Source organism: Mus caroli, unplaced genomic scaffold (genome assembly GCF_978045245.1).
Source record: "Mus caroli unplaced genomic scaffold, Mus_caroli_1 scaffold_7, whole genome shotgun sequence".
NCBI lineage: Eukaryota > Metazoa > Chordata > Mammalia > Rodentia > Muridae > Mus > Mus caroli.
In genome coordinates, this window is record NW_028227262.1 from 132,194,946 (window position 1) to 132,209,603 (window position 14,658).

Genomic DNA, 14,658 nt, shown 5'->3' on the forward strand with positions numbered 1-14,658 from the left:
CGTCTGAGAGTCTATGAGGGTGACCCTAGCTGAGACTCCTACCAATGAGGGATATTCATCCTGGAGTGGCCATCTCCTGTAGCCAGGTAGGACTTCCAGTGGAGGGAGGGAGACATCAACCTACCCATAAAGCCTTTGACCCAAAATTCATCCTGCCCACAATGGCTAAACAATGAGCTGGCCAACTTGAGACCCATCCCAGAGCCAACCCATGATACTATTGATACTTTGCTTATGCTTGCATATAAAAGCCTAGCATAAAGGTCTTCTGAGAGGCTTCATATAGAAGCTGACGGAAACAGATGTAGAGACCCATAGCCAAACTCAGGGAGTCTCATGGAAGAGTTGGAAGGAGGGTTGAGGGAGCCAGAGAGGTCAAAGACACTATAAGAAGCCCTACAGAGTAGACTATCCTGGGCCCATGGGGGCTCACAGAGATGGAACCATCAATCAAAGAGTATGCATGGGCTCAACTCCACACATATGTAGCACATGTGCAGGTTGGTCTTCATGTGGGTCCACCTACCAATTGGAGAGGAGGCTGTCTCTCACTCTATTGCCAGCCTTTGGATCCCTTTCCCCTAACTGGACTGCCTTGTCTGGCCCCAGTGGGAAAGGATGCAACTTAGTCTTGAAGTGACGTTATGGGGGTGGTTGGTACCCATGGTGGCCCTCCCCTTCTCTGACATGTGGGGGGAATTGGGGAAGGGGGTGGAAAGATGGGACTGAGAGGAGATGTGGGAAGGGGACTGCAATCAGGATGTAAAGTGAATAAATTAATGAGAAAGGAAAAGAAGTTACTATCTGGCATGCATTATGCCCATCCTCCTCTTGGCTGTCCCTAATCACATAATGACAGCCAAGTTAAATTGAAGAATGCTGACTTATTTTTGTACATGCAGATCTCAGTGGAGGAGGGTGCTCCATATTTTTGTTAACAGAGCTTATAATGTGCACTTTCTTGGATTGTACCGTGTAAGGAGGCAAGCTTGACATACTCCAACACTCTCTTAAGACAGTTAAAAAAAAAAAAGAAGAAGAAAATGTTGGCATCTAATGGAAAGATAAAGAACGAGGCATGAGGTCCTTTCTGAAACATGACTTGGCCTCAGACAAGCCTTCAGTCTCTGTGCTTCACTTTTCACTTCTGTAGAACATTGAAGAAGGCTGTGTGCAAAGATTGCGAGAGTTGGAGTTTGGGGCAGACTGGAGTGAAACTGTCTTCTGGACTGTGCAGGATCCTTGCACACATGCCAAATCAGCTATGGTTGCCTGCACAAGACTTGCACAAGACTAAGGCAGTCAATATCCCAGCAAAAGGAGGATCAGGATCAGGATCAAGATCACCACCCACAGCTGAGGAGCCATGGACAGTCGATGGGGTCTGGGTGAGCAAAACTCATTTTCTTTAAGTTGTGGCCCCTAGAAGGCTGGCCATGATCCATTGGCTTTCCCCAAAGTCATGAAGACACGGGCAGTACAAGTTGGCCTTTGTGGGTTATACAAAGGAATGCTGAAGGAATGCTGAAGGGTTATGATTAAAAATCCCTGCTGCTCTTATAAAAGTACTGAGTCTAATTCCAAATTCTCACATCAGATGATTCACAAGTGCCTTAAGATTCCAGGTCTAGGGGATCAAATGTGCTCTTCTGGCTTCTGTGGGCATTGTCCTCTCTTGTACAATCTCCCACATACACATGCACGCACACACATGTGCACACACACTTATGTGCATGATTTACTATATCAGCACTTAAGGTTTACTGAGTGCACACACTTAAAAATAAAAGTAAAATCTTTCAAAAGAAAAAAGTACATGAAATTGGGGTGGATGAGATGACAGTGTATCTTGGAGGAATTAGATGGAGTGGAGGTGATTATAATAAAATATATCATATATATGCATGAAATTCTAAAAGAATTAATAAAATATGATACTTTAGAGGGTGCAAACAGATTCTAAATCCATTGGAAGCTATCAAAAGAAAAGTAGCCAAAACAAGTATAAAAAGTTAACTTTTAAAGAAAAAATTTGTTGCACAGGATACCTAAGACCTAATGAATAATATCTCTTGGGTATTTAGTAGAGACGAACTGCCTGTATCAGTGCTTAAGGTTTACTGGGTACCGTATGATAAATCTCTGTAACCTGAAAACCCAAGTGTTCCAAATGTAAAACTTTTTGTGTTTCAAGAGGATGTCAAACCCAGAAAATTCCATGCTATAAGGCCCTGTTTCAAGAAAAAAATATTTAACATGTCATATGAAGTTATATTTAAGCTATATGTACAAGGCATGCATGTGTACAAGGCATGTGGGAGAACTCTATTAATTGAGTCTTTTGCCCACCTTTGTAACCACAGGAAATAAGCTGATATTGTATCCATTTTACAGATGGGATTGAGGCTTATGGGACTCAAGTAACAACCAGTGTCATCTAGCTAATAAACAGAAGCATCTAAGATTTAAATTTAAATTATGGATTTCTGCTATATTTTTGTCTCATTTGTTTTCAAGATGTCGATGCAGACTGTGGAGTCCATTTTGTCTCTCGTTCACTCTCTTCTCTTCTTCTGTTCTCTCTCCTTCTTGCCATTGCAATTCAACTCCTGTCTCTGTTGTCTTTCTTCTGGTCTTTAAGAGTGCATCCTGGGAAGGTTACCTGTGGTTTCAAGGCAGCGAATAATTCCCTTTATTAGAGTAGATAATTACAGGATCTTCTGTTTTCTGAATGTTTTTAATGAATAGCTCCACTCATTCCTCCAGATAGTGTAAAATTGAGATGCAAAAAGATTGTTGAAGTCAATTAACAGAAAGTTTATCTTCCATACATTACTCTCTACTGCAGTCTATTACAGATATTTATCATTATTATCTGGAAGACTTCACGAGCTACAGACCAAAGTTGACTATAATCACAGTAATTAAAACATTGTTAACCCATGCTCCCCAGGAACAAATTGAGATTTATATGTACTGTAACTTAAATATATAAGAAAACACTGAATTATGATCTTATCTTTGTCAGAGGAAAACAAAATAATACAGCATAAAAGCCTTTCTGCGAAGGCCATATTGGTTGACAAATGGGGAAGCTCACACCAAGTTTCTGTCTTGCTTGAGAGAAGCCCTGTTTTGACCTCTTGTCCTCCATGCCCTGGCTTAGGTCCAGGCATTTCCAGTATTGATGAAGGCTCTTGCTGCACTGTCCTCTAGAGTTGGAGTAAAAGGCAGGGGAAGCTGAACCACTGGGACAGACATCTGTGGTCATCAAGGATGCTTATGAGGAAAGGAAGGTCCAGAGCCACAATCTTACCTGTGATGCTGGGTTACCAGCTCGACAGAAGGTCTTGGAGGGTCCATTATGCCAGTAGTGGCCACCATGGTTTTTTTTTTTTTTTTTTTTTTCTTTTCTTTTCTGGGAAATTACAGGTATTCACGGAGCTGAGGGAGAATAAATCCCCTGACTCATCATTTCCTGCTTTTTCTGTATTCTTCCACTAACCCCTTAACTTGACTAACAGAGCTACTTCTTTGGTTTATAAACCTTATCCTAGAGGTTTAGGAGGTTGGGGATTTTAGTCTTAATCACTGAAAAATCTATGACCACTGCATTGCTTACTGAGCCTGGGATTTTTCTTTTACCTCCAAAGCTTAATTCATTAGCTGTTTTGCCAGGTTTTTTGTTTGTTTGTTTGTTTTAGTGACATGGTTGAAGTCACACAGGTCCGCGGTAGCCTAGAATCTTTTTTTTTTTTTTTTTGGTTTTTCGAGACAGGGTTTCTCTGTGTAGCCCTGGCTGTCCTGGAACTCACTTTGTAGACCAGGCTGGCCTCGAACTCAGAAATCCACCTGCCTCTGCCTCCCGAGTACTGGGATTAAAGGCGTGTGCCACCACGCCCCGCTAGTAATTTAGAATCTTAAGGAAGGGTACTGAATACTGAGCACTTCCATCTAGATTTTCTGCTTTCACACTCTGTCCCTCCGTGGCCCTCTTCACTGCCTGCCTTCTTTCACAGGGAAGTTCAAGAAACTTGTGCATGCCAGAGCATATGTAGGCAGAAGGAGCACTTATCTCTCATGCAAACCTTCACCGCCCTTCCCCATATTCACAGTGCAGGCTGGAGGTGGCTCTATGCCAACGTGGGGCTTCTTTTCAAACAAGTAGCCCTTTCCAGACTCAGACTACATCCAGGTAAACAATCTCCTTACTGCACTATTCTCAGACATTCCATTTGTGTCTAGATATGTTGTAGTGAGCTCCTTGGATAAAGTCATGACATGTTGCGCAGATTAGCTCACCCAGTCTCTAATTTCAATTTCTTCCTGTGCTTTCTGCCTCGTACCATAGGTATTGAAAAAAACCGCATCTTTAATTCTCCCCAGTCATGTGTTTCTGAGAATCAATCCTAGCCAAAATTGTGGGGCAGAAACCAGAAGAGTTCTTCTCTTTTAAAATTATTTATATACATATCTATTTTTGATTGTGTGTGTGTGTATGTGTGTGTGTGTGTATGTGTGTGTGTGTGTGTGTAGGCTTGAAACTGATGTGAGGAATATTTCTTAATTCCTCTCCACTCTATATGTTGGAGTAGGGTAGACCAACCAAACCACAATTGGTGTAAAGCCTTCTAAGAATGAGGAAATTCTCAGCACTGTAGGCTACTGAGATCTGAGGACATCTGTTAGTCAGCATTAATGTGGCAATAATGGGCTCATATACCAGCTAGCGAGCACTTCCTCAAAAGCTAGTTCACACACTCTCTTCCTGTGACTGAGTGAAAACTAAGGCATTCGTCAGTGAAGCTGGGTGTTTGACATGTAAATGGAACTTGAGCAACTTTAGAAAGATTTAACTTCCTTAGTCATCCTTGACTTCAGTATGTTCATCATACTAGCAAAAAAAAATGTTACTCAATTACTAAGCATATATTATTTTTCCATTTTTAAAATTTCTATTAAATAATTCCATTTCATTTCTAAGGTAAACAAGTGTCTCTGCCCCACAAAATTCCTAGGCAAAGTAGACAGAAATGTGAAATATAGAAATATGAAAATATACTTAAGGAAACCCATAAATTACAGCTTCTATTGTTGCTTACTTCTACTGTTTCTGTGGCATTAGTAAAACACTCCTCAGTCAAACTATGATGTTCAGGCCGAATTTGGCCATTAGGCTTTGTATGGCCCTAACATTGAACTAACAACGCTTTTCTGTAGATGAATATTTATAATTAATTTAAGTATAGAGAAATCAAGCTATGAACCTCCCAGTTCAAATAATTGTTACTTCTCTGAAAACAATTTCATTACTGTTATTAGCACATCTATAATTTAAAATATACTCAATTATCACTTTTAGTACATTTTGAATTGTACCAATAAAACTCCAGACATCTATTTTCACCGCACCTAGTTTTTGGTTGTTTTTTGTTTGTTTGTTTGCTTTGTTTTTGTTTCTAATTTATAGAAATACATATCTTTAGTTTTGTGTCTTGGTTCACAAGTTTCAAATAGGCCTTTAAGCAGAAGACGGCCTTCTGCTCTAAGAAATGCCTGGCTATTGGTTTATGAGCAATATTATGATGCACGGTTTCAGGAGGCACACTGTCCAGGGAGTAGAGAACGTCTGTGCTACCTTCTGTTGTCAACAAGAGACAATCTTTGTTTCCAAGGAATTTCCAAGAAGCATAATGCCAAACAATCTTCGTGAACTTCTGTGTCCTTTTTCTTATCTCACAGAATGCTCTTTTTATGGGAGAACTGGGGGAAGGATCAAGGGCCCTGCCTTGGGATAGGAACTCCATGGGAAGAGCAATAGTGGCAACTAACTGAGATCCTTGGGGGCTCTCAGAGATGGAACTAAACAACGTAAGGGCATTCGTGGGCTGAACCTAGTCCCCTGCAGATATGTAGATGTGCAACTGGGTTCTCATGTGGGTCCAGAACAACTGGAATGGGGGCTATCCCTAAAGTTGTTGCCTGTCTGTGGAATACATCCTCTAGTTGGACTTCCTTGTCTGGCCTCAGTAGGAGAGAATATGCCTAGCTCCACAGAGACTTGATGTGCAAGGTTTGGGAGATACAGGGGGTGAGGGAGCTCCACCCTCTCAGGGTTTAAGGGGAGAGGGGTGCGGGAAGAACTGTGGAAGGGAGAGGCCAGGGGAGGGAATAATCCAGATATAAAGGTAATAAATTAATTTTTTAAAGAAAAAAACAGAATCATAAGACACTCACTGGACTGGCATTGACACTGTGAACTAAGGGAATTCATGGGTGCCCAGGTTAATACAGGGAAGTCACTGCAGACAGCTGAGTCACCCCTGATTCATCCCGTGGGACTGTAAATAGCTACAGGATCATTGGAGCTAATTTACAAGTGATTTCACTCTTATTTGTCCTACTCACTGGTTTAACATATAAGTCTAGGCAAGGTCTTTTAAGGACACTTATTTTTTCTTTCTGATTACTACTAACATTTTTTTTCTTTTTGGCTTTAGTTACCAGTGATAATTGTGTTCTAATATAATTTTTAAAATAGCTTATTTTTTTGTCTTTATTCTGAAGTGACATGTGTTTTGCTTCTGCCTTTCACTTCCCACACAAAATAATTTTGTGTATGGATTAGTTCCTAATGGTAGTAATAATTGGTCATCATCGAGATGAAAATTATTATGCTTTTGCTGTTTTTGAAAAAAAATTAGTACATTATCAGGGCCAGTGGGCTTTACAGTTGTAAGGACGCTTCATGCAGTGTATATATGTGTTTTAAATATCAGCAGGACTATCTAATATTATTATATGAAATGGTTATCCTGATTTGGTGCAGGATTATGCAATTGCTCCGTGTGCAGAATTTTAAGATTTTTCTTTAGTGACTATCCAAGAAAGTTGCATCTATTTTTCCCTATCAGGATCTTTAAAGGTCATTTGAGACTTGCATCCTGTACTTGTATAAAATCTACTTAATTAGATTTATATGACACCATTTCAGCCACTCGAAATTTGTCCTAAGCTCTGATGTAGCCTGGGAACCCTACCTGTGATGTTGAGAAGTCTGCAAAGACAGCAAGTTGGTAGATATAGTTGTTAAGCCTACCTTGATTACTCAAGAGCTTCCCAAGGTTCTGTGTTCCCACCCTGCAAAGGCTGTAAGTTGATTTAACTTCCTGTGATTGCATCTTTAGGATATCGTCCTCAGTAATGCTGCCTCTCCTCCCATGGATTTTCAGAGCATGTACAATGTCCATATACTGTAATCAAAGTTTTCCTCTTACATGCTGGTCATGTTTCAAAGGCTTCCTAAGCAGTCTACTTTAGTGGAAGATTAAACTTGTGATGAGCTGAGTGTGGAGCCTGACATATAATAAGGACGCCATAAATGGTAGCTTTTTTGTGACTTCGTTGGATTTTGCTTACAACATAAAGGATGTGCTTTTATAGAAATTCTTTGGAATTCCTTTTTCATAGTGAAATTCAAGTCTCATTATAAAACTGAAGCTTTCTGGTTATGAAAATGCTGAATTTTGTACATTTAACTGAGCAATCCATTAATATCACCCTAAACATGAAAGATAATTATTTTAATAACTTATTATAGGTCCTTTGTGGAGATAGTCTTGCTTTATTCCCTCTATAAGAAAAGTAGATTATTTTCTCGAAGCTATCTGGTGAGAATATTACTTTTTTTTTTTTTTTTTGTCCTAGACTTTCTCCGAAGTACTATTGTCTTATTGTACTGTGTGAATAAATATTTAATTTTAAGAGAGTTCCCCAGTGTTCCTGAGGGTTGAATAGAAAGGTCTAGAAAGTTTTATTTTTATGCTTTTTTTTATTTGTATATTTGTAACAGTGTGTGTGGTTTATGCTTGTGTGCATGTGGTGTGTGTGTGTGTGTGTGTGTGTATGTGTGTGTTTGTGTACTAGCCTATGCACCTAAAAGTGGAGGCTAGAAGTTGATATCCGGCATCTTTCTACAATGGCTTTTTCATCTTCTGTTTTTTAACTCAGAATCTCTTATGTGAATGGCTCATCTGAAGGTGACCATTTCTGTTAGAGTAGCTGGCCTGCTTTTTCTGGGATCATCATGCCTCTGTAACCAGTTCTTAGGTTACACACCCGCTGTCACCCACAATGCAGATTCTGGGATCTCACCTCTTATCATGTTTGTGCAGTAAGTGCTTCATCCATTGAGCCTTTTGCCCAAACCTTGAGCATTTTCGATGCAATAGAAACTTAAACATTTTCCTTCTATCCTAAAGTTAAGACTAGAATCTCAGAAACGCTGAATCTCAGTTTGTTTCTGGAAACATGCATTCATATGATCATTTGTCAACGCACCAGACAGTAATTGCAATTTCTCAAGTAAAATCATAATTAAATTAAACTACAATTTTAAAGAGTTGTATCCAGATTATAAAACTATTCAGTTAATGAATTACAAGCTGGAACAAAGAGTTACTTCCAAATAGTGTAGAGTTTGATGGTATCATTATTCATTTTGTGGTTTTAAATATCTCAGCAGATCAAAACCAAAGAGTTTTTTGTTAAATTGGCCCATGCTGGTAAATGATGGCCTTTCCCACTTGTGTGACTTTCCCACTGTGAAGCATGGCTGAGTTTGAGTCCAGGGAGCATCTAGCAAACAGTCTTCAGCAAGAACACTCAACAGGATCAGTCTAACTTCACAGGTAGGCAATTCTTTACCAATCATGACAACAATTTATATGAACAGAAGAATAAGGTGTGTGTGGGGGGGGATGGCGGTAGTGGGGAGGAGGCTACAGACATGTCCTGGGAAACAACACTGGGAATTCTCTGAGATAAAGTTTCCATTAGCCAAACAACAATTGAATTTAGCATAGCAAATAGTTCTCCACTTCTTTCTGACTACTAGTTAACCCTGCATGAGTGCCTTAGGACACACTATTACCACATTATGTAGATAACTTACTCAAGAATGTTAACCCGCCCAAGTGAATTTTATGAATTTCACAAGTTGTGTTGCCCCTGGGAAGCAGTTTTGGTCACTGAAGCTAATGTAGGACATAGTTTAGATAATTCATAAAATTTATTTAAAATTTGCTGTGTATCACGCACATTCTGAGGTTAGGAATCTAACTGTAACCAAATCCTTGCCCCCAAAGAGATTGCAGCTTATCAATTGTGGAGACAGCTGAGACACATTAAATGGTAGGAATGAAGTACATGGATTCCCATGATTACACCTGTGATTGAAAAAAAAAAAAAACAATTTTCTTCCCTTGTTGATGACAGAATCCAAGGGTCAGGTGCCTGGGGTTCCTAGTTTTCCTAGTTATGATTCTGAATGTGGGATGAAGACTTTGGTGAAAAAGGAAGTGACTGAAGTTAGCAGATGATAAAATCCAGAATTGGTAAAATGTTACCCACCTCATTGAGAAGGAGTTGGGTGTGGTGGGGCGTGGGCTCCCAAGGGTGCTGACTTAGCCCCGTAGTTCATGTTAAGCAAGTGTGGCTGAGAATGGGAAGAGCTATTTAAAGAGGCAGCTGATAACAACAGTTCTTAACCTTGGGTCTCCCACAGGAAGAGTGGGAGGGAGAGCAGTGGAAAACAGTGGCAGACAAGAGGAAACAAAAGTTATCTCTTGGATAAGTAGATGGGGCCAGGGATGGAGAACAAGAAGAAACTAAAGATGCTGATGTTTTAGATTTGCACAGGGGCCCTCTGACCCCTTTGAATTTCTGAAGATATGGAAGCCCCTTTGGGGAGACTCTTAGCTCTTTTAAGGGATCCATTAAAGTCAGGATGAGTTTTATCATCACATGAATTAGCGAGTTGCCTTGTTTATCTGTTACCAGAAATTCTGGGGAACACCTTTGCAGCTTCCAGATGATACCGTGAAAATCGGGATACCTTCTTGGAGCTCTTAGTTTTATTGATAAAAATTTAAGGATGACCTCAAATAGAAGCCTAAAGACAATTTTAAAAGAAATATCCTAGAATGGGAGAGCTATATCATATGCTATATCAGAAGAGGAGTCTGAAAGGAGAGGGAAAAGAGGCCATGTCATTTGAGTTAAACTGACCAAGGATGTCAGCCACATAGTGAGGAGGAGAGCTTTAGAGAAAGAATGAAGCCCAAGGCATTAGTGAAAGGAGAAAAGGAAAAAAGTTATGCTCTTTTAGAAAATTTCATGGACATCCACATAAAGCATCAGGTCTGCTCTCTCTAAGAGACTGAGGTGGGATGCCTGAGAAGTGAACACAATCTCACTTTTTACAGGGTTATTATACTGCCTAGGTCCACAGCATTGCTTCCCATGAGCCTGCCTTCTTAGTGGTGGTCCTACATTAGGAGTAGTCCCTTGGCCAGGTGATTGACTAGTCCAACTGCGCATGTCAAGTTTCCACCCAGGCCAGGGACTTCATTCTCTTCACCAGAAGGACTTTGCTATACCTTCATGGGCCTTCACTGTTTCAGTGGCACTTCTGGCTTAAAAATCTAGACGGCCAGAGGGCAAGAATCTTTCATGATAACGTTCAGAACAGGAGTAAGAGTTTGCCCCTAGATATTTCTAAACCTTGCTGATATAGTAAAATTCAACTTTGAGAGTCCACCATGGTTTATGCATCTGCCTTCTCTGCCTTTCTTTGAAAGCATCTGTAAGGATCTTGCAATATCGTTTTAGTGAGGTTCTGTAAAGTGACTACCCATTAAGAGGTTATTAAGGCCTTTTCAGGGAGAGTATATAAAATAAGCAGGCAGAAGAGGAGGAATCATTAAGTCTGGAAGGGAGAAACTCAAAATGCTGAGAAAACAAGCCTAAAGCAAAGACAGTGTGGAGTGACTGCCAGCCATGGATCAGTCATGTCCAGTGAATAGAGACTTCCTGCCACGTGTAAGCTCAGCAGGAAATGGAGCATCAGGGAAGATCTTGTTAATCCTAAAGTCACCAGAGCCTTCCTATTCCTTTTCAGCTTTTGGTGACCTACTGAACTCTGATGGCAGTGTTTTTTGACTAAGGTAGACTCTCTCAGGTCTGCTCTATCTTTACTCCCTGAATTGTGATTTTTACATTTCTATCCTTTCTTCCTTGGGCTTTTGTGAGGGACAAAGTACTTGACAGGACACTGAATTCTTAGCGCTAATATTAAATCTTTCAAAGAAAAAGGTGAAACCCTCCCTTTGTCCTTCTTCCCTCCCCCTCAGCAAACGTCTTGTCCAGCTTCTTTGTCTGGCTACAGAGGACCGGGGAGAGCTGCTGACAACTGCTTAGTCACAGTGCATACTTAACCAGCTGCCACATAATTTCTGATTACATTATTGATAACAGTGATAATAGCAGTAGTCACAGCAACTCACTCCATACTTCACATCCAATGAACAGCTCTAAGCATTGGAACTGCAGTCTAAGCCCTACCATGTAAGCGCTTTTGTGACCACATCATTTTAATGCTATGCCCACATACCAGAATAACAGTAGTAGGTCCTCTGCTAAGGATATGGCTTCTACTTTACAGATGATTAAGTTGAGGCAGTGGGTTGGGGATGGTGTAAAGTAATTTACTGAAATTGCACAGCCATAAAAGTGGTAGAGCCTAGTTTTGAACCTGGCTGGATTGTTGTTTAGCAAAAGTATGGAAACAGTTTGCATAATAAAAGCAAAAAATATACTACATGCAAGATGGGGTACCCTTGAATAACCCCACTTTTTGATAACCAAGCATTGAATCTTTCACGATATTCTTGCCACCTGCTGAGTTGACTTAACAGTTGTAGTTGTTTTTACTCTTCTTTTAATGTGACTTATATTTTCTACACTAACATTTTATGAATTGTGAGCTATATATTTTTTTGGCCCTTAACTTATTTTCCCAATCCAGATGGCACCTTATGAGACTGCCAAAATACATAAGAACCATACTAATATCAACATCTCATTTTACAAGGAAAAATACCCCTCCATTTTAAAAGCTCATCCATTCAAAATCTGGAAGCTTAAATCTGTAGGCCTTCAGGAACTTCACCTGTTGGTCATCAGAGAAGCAGAGTCTCTTAAAGGAGAATGAGAATTCCCTTTCTTTTTCTATGCTCAGAAGGCTCCAGAGAGCATATCCCAGCAGGTGTTATCAGTAGCAATTAAACCGTGAAGCAATTAAATGGTCCTTCTGCATAGCTGCAGAAGAGTTCAGTGCGATCCTACGAGAGTGGAAGAACACCTGCTGATTCCGTTCTGGCACTGCAAGCAACAAGAAGTCATTCACTGTTATTTGTAGCCACTCGAAGGTACTCATCAAATCATTCCAACAATTATGAAGAGATCCAAGAGCAATCTGTGGTTCCTAGCTCTAGAGACAGAGACAGGAGCTGGTGTCACTGTGCTCTCAAGGAATTTATAATCCAAAAGAGGAAAGCAGAAAAGTAAGGAAAAATATCATAGGTGCAAAGGCTGCAGCATGGGTAGCTGGAGAGAGATGGTGGTCGACTATAGGATGTGCTTGAAGGTTTCTTGGCATAGTAGTCACCTGAACTGAGTTTTGAAAGGTTTGTTTGTTTTCAAGGTGGAACACTTAGTAAAAAGTACAATGTTAAAGAGGTGAAGGTGACACCAGGAATGGCAAGTTCTTAGGTGTCCCTGGAGCACAGTAGTCATTTTACCCTAGAGCTCACTTTCTCTACTGCTTGCCTGTCTTGGCTTGTCAAAACAGACGGCCAGACCTGCGCTTATCTCTTTGGAATTGCAGGAAGCAATGAAGAATCCAAAGTCTCAGAGATCATGTCTCTGAAGCCTACTTACTTGAGGGAGGGTTTTACAAGATTGGTGGAAAATACAAAAGGAGTTTAGGAAAATTCAATTCCGATTCAGTATGTTTAGTCTGGAAAGTAGAATTGAAGATTTTTTACCAGGCTAAAGATTCCAGCCATGTGTAAGATAGTAAGTAGTATCCATTTTGTTTTCCCTGTATTTTTCTCTCTCTGCTTCCTCACTTCCTGAGAGTGGTCAGAAATGTACATTTCTTTTCCAGAGGGTGTTTTAGATCATTATGTCTGAAGTCCTGTTGCCAGAAGAGCCTAATTTTATTTGGAAGGCAACTTGGCTTGTTAAGGGAATAGGAGGGAGGCAGGAGAGTCTCTAGCCTGAGAAGGAACATGAGTGTGTCAGTTAACTGTAGATGTATACTCTGTCCCCTTGTGATGTGTCAGCATACTGGCACAGGTGAAGATGGGAATGGGGCAATATGCCCACACATGGCTAGAGACATAGATGCTTCTAGGTCCAACCTTAGTGAGTTGCTATGCTTAAGAAGAACTAGTCGTGCCTCTACCTCCAAGGGATTGCATTTAAGATTTTGGGGGCTCTCGGAATCCTGAAGTCTATAATAATTGAAAATGAGGTTTTCCATTCAGAGTTCTATTTAAACTAGTAGTTGAAAAATAATTAGGTATTACTTCTACACTCAAGTTAGTGTACCAAAATCCATAGCCATATGCATCACGGAATGATTTCTCTGTTGTGTTGAAGAACAGATAAGGGTATATCTGTGCTCAAAGCAAGAAATGAAAAGGCATATACTCAAAAGCAAGCTAAGGACAACAAGGCTCTAAACTTAGACTGAGACCCTGGGGCTATGGGGAAGTTGATGGATCTGGGAGATGCTTAGGAGATATAGGTGAAATGGGGAGATGTGCTAGGCTTCTGGTTAGGAGACAGAAGGTATGCAGAGGTTTGAACAGGAAAACAATATAAAGTATTATTCACTGGTAACTCTGGGTTAACAACTGAATGGAAGGACTCTTGGCCCTAAGAGTAGGACAGAGTACTCCAGGAAGAGACATTTTGAAAGACTCCTATTCTCCAGGGCTGAGCCAGAGCTCAATGGAGACCTTGCTTCTGTAGTTCCCTGATGGGTAAAGTTCACTGAGGTGCCATAGCCTGAGGCTAGCAAGCTGAAGACAGCCTGCTAGACAATACTGTGACAGACCAGCTTGCAGGAGTTGGTGGAATTGACTGAGACAGAATCTAGAAGAATGTTGCAGAACTTTCTGGAGGTCACTTTGCAGTGTTCCTGCCCTCTGGGAAGCTAGTTGTGGCAACAGTAGAACTCACTAGAAAGCTGCTTATCTTGAGAGCCTCTCATGAGCTGCTGCTCATACTCAGTGTCTCTCAAGGTGAGCACCATTTAATGACCTCCATGATGGCCAGTCAGCAGAAAGGCCAGAAGAGAGAACAGAAGACTGGTGGTGGGAGGAGAGGCCCCTGCCTCTGTCACAGTGCTTGCACTTCCCTCCACTGGCACAGCCTTACTCTGGGCTGGCTGGCTGCCAAAAGAGGAGTGTTACTAGCACCCACTTACAGGATCATAATCAGGACAAAGAAAGGGAGGCCTGGAGCTTGGAGACTACAGTGGAAACCTGCTTAGGGGGACTGAGATAACAGCTATGATTTGAATGCTTATGCCCTCCCAAATTCATATGTTGGAATCCGAACCTCATAGTAATAGTGTTCACCAGCTTGTGAGGGTCAAGTCCCCACCATCAGAATGTGGGTGGTACCATCCTGTGGGCTGGGGTCCTTGACTAAATAAAAAGCAGAAATCCAGTAGCGTATCAGCATCCGTCTCTCTCCAGTGTGGGTACAGTGTGAATGGCTGCTGCTTCATGCTCCTGCAGCCAC